Raw genomic sequence first — 6,338 nt, 5'->3', positions numbered from 1 at the left:
AGGACTGGGGAGAGGCAAGGGGGACAAGGCAGGGAGGCATCACTCTTGGGCTTGGGCTGGGCCACTGTGGACAGCAAGGGCTTCCGTTGCCCCAGGCTCAGTCCCAGCCCTCGGTGTCTCCACGGGGAGGTGGGGGGCACGTGTCAGGGCAGTGCCGGGGGCGGGGTGGGGGGCATGACTAAATCCCCAGCGTGTGGGGCAGGGATGGTGGCAGGGCCCTGCCAGTGACGACGACAAGTGCTCGCCGCCCACTAGTCCCGCTCCGGGAGTGGAGGGGCAGAGGGCACGGTGGGACGATGCCCTGAGCACCCACACCAGGGTGATGGCCCGAGCAGGGAGGCGGCCCGGAGCTGCCTCTTGTCCCCCGTGTTCCTGAGCACTTCTCCTGCCTCCCCGAATCCTGGAGCGCTGCAGGCCCGGCTGGCCCTGGCCCTCCTCTCTGACCGCCGCCGCCGCCAGCACAGTCCGGAGTCCGCTGGCCAGCCGTGCCCGGTGCTGGGTGTCCCGGGACCACTCCCCGCCCCGCTGCGGCTGTCATAGCCGGCACTCCCTGCGGAGGTGCTCGGGACAACACTGATGATCGTGGGTAGTGGCCCAAGCGGGAGCTGAGCCTGCTCGGCTGGGCATGAACTGGGACACCAGGGCCAGGGCCACACTCACGGGGGTGCACACAGCCACGGTGACCGGCTGTAAGCCTCCGCTGCCTGACACCCACTCTGACATCAGGGACCCCTAGGTCCTCGGGTGCCCCCCACCCCACCCACCCTGGGCCAGGGCTACAGTGCCCAGCCTTACATCCAGCCCAGCGTTCTTGGAAACTTCTTTCAGGGCAGAGGCATCTGCGCGGCTCACTGAGGGAAGCCACTAGATGGTGCCATCGTCCCCCGCAGAGCCCAGCGTGGGCCACGCACTCTGTCCCCAGCAGAGACAGGGCCAGGGGTGCTGTGTTCTCCAACTTTCAGCTGTCTCTCTCTTCTCTCTCTCTCTCTCTCTCTCTCTCTCTCTCTCTCTCTCTCTCTCGGCTGGCTGCTTCGGGTCAGGGTAGGTTGGCAGGAGACCTCCTCCTGTGGGGGAGACTTCCTCTTCCCTAGCCTCCCCCACTGGCCGGCCTGAAGCCTGGGTCCTGGCCGGGAGGACAGTCCTAAGGGGACCCACCTCCGAGGACGAGATGCGCTGCAGGGACACCTGCAGACAGTATTAAGGCTCCCTCCCTGCCCCTGCAGAGCCTGCCTGGGGGAGGGATAAGACAGAAATTCTGAACAATAGGAGAGACGCACTGGAGATGGGGGGGGGGGCTGCTGAGAGGCATCACTATCCCTCCTCCAGCCTGAAGGAGGGGGGCAGGCCGGAGGGTGATCCCAGGGCAGTTGGTTTGCTGGATCCCCCAGGGCAGTTAGTTTGCTGGGAATGAATGAACGCGAAAGGCGTCAGAAGGGAGAATGAATGGACCGGGCAGGCAGCATGATGGGGGAGGGGGGTGGAAGAGAGAGGATGTTAAAAGAAAGGCTGAGCAAGCCCCTACAGTGCAGCATGGGGACCCGAAAAGCAGTGGGATGAGCCCGGCTTGGCTGGGGGGCCGGGGGTAAGCCTGGCATGGGGGGTCAGCCCCAGGTCCCAGAATCAAGGCCGAGGGCCGTGGGTGGGAGTTTGGGGGAAAGAGAGAAGGTGGAAGAGCCCCAGCCCTGCCGTCTGCCCCTCCGCACTGGTCTCTCAGGTCCCGGGTTCCCTGCCCACCTCAGCTCTGGGCACTGACTGTTCCCCGGAAGCCTGCTACCTGCCTTCTCTCCGGGCCTCAGCGCTCACTTGGGGCTAATGCAGGAGCATTACGTTAATTAGTTATTCATTTAATTTAACTTCACATTTGGTCTCAATTAAGCTTAAAGTGTTCTTCCTTATAGATGTTACAATAGCACTTGTAATTAAAAAGCAATAACTCTTTGCATTTCTCCTTTAGAGAGCCATTGGGAGGCTGGGGTGGTGTGCGGTTGCTGTGGGGGGGCGGGGAGGCAAGAAGTAATGAGAAGAAAGGGAACCCTTGGCACTCTGAGGCTTTTGGCAGGACTGAGGTTGGGGGAAGGAGACTCAACACATCATGGGGGTGGGGTGGGGGCCCTGGGGACCGGAGGGGACCAGAGATAAAGGGGCAGGCCCTGGATATAAAGCATAAAGCAGCAAGGTAGGCAGAGAACGGAAGGTGGAGGGTGGGAGGAATCAAACCTTAGGCATGGGGGGTGGGCCATATATTCTCCAGTAGGCAGAACAGCACCCGCCCCCACCCCCTGCAAGACGTCCACATCCTAATTCTCAGGACCCATGAATATGTTAACTGCAGATGGGACTAGGACCATGAGATGAGGAGGCTATCCTGGGTTCTCAGGGTGGGCCCACTGTGATCACGAGGCTCCTTATAAACCACAGGGGAGGCAAGAGTGTTCGTTGTCAGGTTAGAAGATGGGGCTCTGAGGACAGAAGGGGATGCTGGCCGAGGAATGTGCAGCTTCTAGAAACTAGAAAGGGAAAGGAAATGGGATTCCCCTCTAGAGCCTCCCAAAGCTTTATATGAGCCTCGTGAAACCTACTTCAGACTTCTGACCTCCAAAACTGTAAGATAGGAAATCTGTACTGTTCTAAACCACTAAGTTGCGGTACTTTGTTACTACAGCAATAGGATGTTATTACCTGTTCCCCAGTGTAAAGCTGGGGCGATATCCATTTGGAGATAGACAAGCCAAAGAAACCCCCAAAGAGGGCAGCCCCAGTGGCGCAGCGGTTTAGCACCTGCCTTTGGCCCAGGGCGTGATCCTGGAGACCCGGGATCGAGTCCCACATTGGGCTCCCTGCATGGAGCCTGCTTCTCCCTCTGCCTGTGTCTCTGCCTCTCTCTCTGTGACTGTATGAATAAATAAAATCTTAAAAAAAAAAAAGATACCCCCAAAGATGAAGAGAAAAAAGGTGGAGGGGCTGTCTATGGAGCATCTGGGTCCAGCATAAATACCAGCTGTGTAACCACCCGAGTTCTCTGAAGGCTGGACCGTGCCACATGCGCATCCTGTACTATACCCAACACAATGGGAGGAAAACCAGAAAAAGAAACTTTCTCATTCTGTTTGTGGTGTTGGGTCCTGATTTTTATCCCTGCTGTCATTTCTTAGGTCCCAGGAAACTGAGACAAGAGGGTGTGTGTTGGGAGCTGGAAACTTTTTTTCCCTTGAGTAAATGGCAACCACCAATAATGGTCTGCTAGAAACTGAGATCAAGAAACAAAAACCTGCTTGGTTTGTGGCTTTGATTCTTCCACTGGCACCTCTGAAAACCAACCCAAGTATCCAACATTCCAGGTGGACAGCATTTAAGAGAGGGACGGCTATGTATGTCCTGGAAAACTCAACCTATGGGCTGCTCCACTGTCTCTCAGCCCGTGAGGAGCCAAAGTCCAACAGGCAAAGGCCCACCAAAAACACAAGGTGGATGAGTGCCGTTCTCAGGTCCTGTGTGGCTTTTTTTTTTTTAAAGATTTTATTTATTTATTCATGAGAGACAATGAGAGAGAGACAGAGACACAGGCAGAGGGAGAAGCAGGCTTCACACAAGGAGCCCGATGTGGGACTCAATCCCGGATCCCAGGATCATGCCCTGAGCCAAAGGCAGACACTCAACCGCTGAGCTACCCAGGTGTCCCATCCTGTGTGGCTTTTAACTGCTTTCTCTCTCGGACTCCTGCCCAATCCTCTTTCTGGGTTTTCTGTTAGACTCAGCTGAGCCTTTTTGGTATTTCTGTCAACTAGATTTGCGTTGCTTGACCTTGGTCCCTCATTTTTCTTTCTTTTTATTTTATGGAGCAACATAGTATAATATAAAGTAAGTAAAAGATTAGACTGGAGCCAAACCACCTTGACTTCAAACCCTGGCTCCTATCTAACCCTGAGCTGACTGACCTCACCACTCTGTACCTGGTCCCCATCCAGGACATGGGGATATTAAGAGCACTTACTTCATAAGGGTTGCTTATGAGGATCATTTAATATTTACAAAGCATTTACAGAAATGCTTAGCACATGTTTGGTAAATATAATAAAAATTGCGATTTCAGCCTGTGAGGAATAGAATATTTCCAAGTATTGGGATGGAAATAGAGATTAAAGATTGAATCCTATGAACTAAAAAAAAAAAATCCCTTCCCAGCCTGAGTTCCTGCACTTCTGTGAGGATGACTCCCACATCTGGAAACTAGTTCCTATGTAACAATAGCCAAATACTTAAAAGTTTAAGCCAAGAAGTTATGATGAAATATTTTTATTCGTACTACAGATGCTAATCAGAAATTCTACAATGGAAGTTCTATGTTTTTAAAGACATGGGTTAGGGAAAGGATGAGATCAATAGCTATAAAATACTATTAACTAATGTAGAAACGACGAGTTTGTGAGCAAAAAATGATCTTTATTATTATTTGAGGAGTGAAATGTCAGGAATCCTGATGTCAGGTTTGAGCCCCACTAGTAACTAGGGAAGTTTTAACATCCCTCTCTTTGCCTGTTTCTCTTCCATAAAATAATTGCAGCAGGTTTCTGTACGCTTTGAAAAAAAATCAAAGTAAAATAAAAATGCTTCAGCTGAAGCAACAGTGAGATAGAGTTGACAGAAGAGTTTACGTCTTAGAGAACAGAACAAGAAGTCCAGAAGTGGATTCCCTGATGTTAGAATTAAATGAATGGCAGCACACGTGGTACAAAGCATGGACTCTGCATTTCCCAGGACCTGAATGTTGGCACAATAACTTTGATGAATTTTTGGATTAAATAGCTGATACCACATAGCAGCAAAGAATGTTAGCTTTACTTCCATTTGTATAAATGAGAAATTTAAGGAACTTGTCAAAATATTACCTGGTAAGTGTGTCTGGCAGGCTTGAGGGACTTTGTAAACTATAACATGCAGCGCCACCTAGCGGACGGGGCCAATGTCTCCGTCGTGGGGGCGTGTGGTGTCCTGCTAATTTAGCTTTTGTCAGGATACAATTTTAAGAGGCTATGAAATCACCTGTTTTCCATGTAGAACTAACTGTTGATTTACTCTCCCTCTCCACCTTGTAAACAGTGGGGATCACCAGTCTTTCTGCTACAGGATCCCCTCTGGGTAGGGCACAGCACCACCTGTTCTAAGGCCATGATCAAAGAATTATGAATGGGACACTAAGATGGCCTCTACGCCCTGTCTCCAAGGAAGGTGGTGAGCCCAGGGGGTGCTCTATCAGACTCTGTAGGGTGCCCCATGTAGGACTCTCAGTGACATTCATGTTTCAGCTGTCTACTTCTCATCTCAACCTGTGGTTGTTTTTTTGTTTTTTAATGGTTGGCCATAACTGCCTAGAGTATGAAGTTAGAGAATAATCTATCAGTCATTTCCTCACGGCTGGTAGTGCGATCTACAGAAGGCAGGCCAACCTAAGAAACACTTTGTACAAAGTGTATTTTTGCCCTTAACACACAAACCTGTCATTTATATCGTCAAAACACACATACACATGCGTACGCACTCACACACATACACACACACATTAGCTAGCCATGGTATTTTAGTTTCCAACCTTAATACATTTTTTTCCATGTAGTCATCCAAAACTTCATAGCTATTACCCATTGATCTCATAGTTGGACACCTTTGTTGGGGAATAAAAAAGATGGATTCAAGGTCAGAACCTACAAGTTTTCCCAGATTTGCTTTGTCAGCAAGTCTTTCAGGAGGTGACAAATGGCAGCCTGTGCTTGTTAGGAGTCCATGCTCCACTTGGGCTGGCTCAATGTTTCTGCATGGAGATTCACAGGTATCTGGATGCTTCAGTGCAAGTGTCCAGAGAAGAGCACATAGCCTGACTGCCCATTTCCCCCACTTCCTTCTACATGTCTGCATTGTCCTTTCTCCCCTCCAATCTGCTTGGAGAGATATTTCTCCTTTCTTTTCTTACCTGTAGACCCTAGGCCAGATGAAGAGATGATTTCCTTTGAATTTTTCTGTGACAAAGCCTTATCTGCAAAGGTTTTTCAAACTGAGTAAGACAGAGACAGTTCAAGGGCAGAAATAAATACACCTGGCTTTCACCAGTCCACGACTCCCCCAAATCACCTATTCTTTCCTCTTTTAATTTAGAGCTTAGCCTCTGCTGGGGTATCATCTCTACACTGACAATAGGATCCAGGAGGGAAAGTGAAGGAGACGTGGCCCTGACTTCCTTAAGCTCTCAAAGTTCCACAAAGCTCAGTGTGTATTCTTTTTAGTCTGAGACAGATCCCAGAGCCTGCCACACCTCGGTGTGCATGCTGGTTGTTATATGACGCCTG

This window comes from Vulpes vulpes, chromosome 12 (assembly GCF_048418805.1).
Source record: "Vulpes vulpes isolate BD-2025 chromosome 12, VulVul3, whole genome shotgun sequence".
Lineage (NCBI taxonomy): Eukaryota > Metazoa > Chordata > Mammalia > Carnivora > Canidae > Vulpes > Vulpes vulpes.
This window is presented reverse-complemented; position numbering follows the sequence as displayed.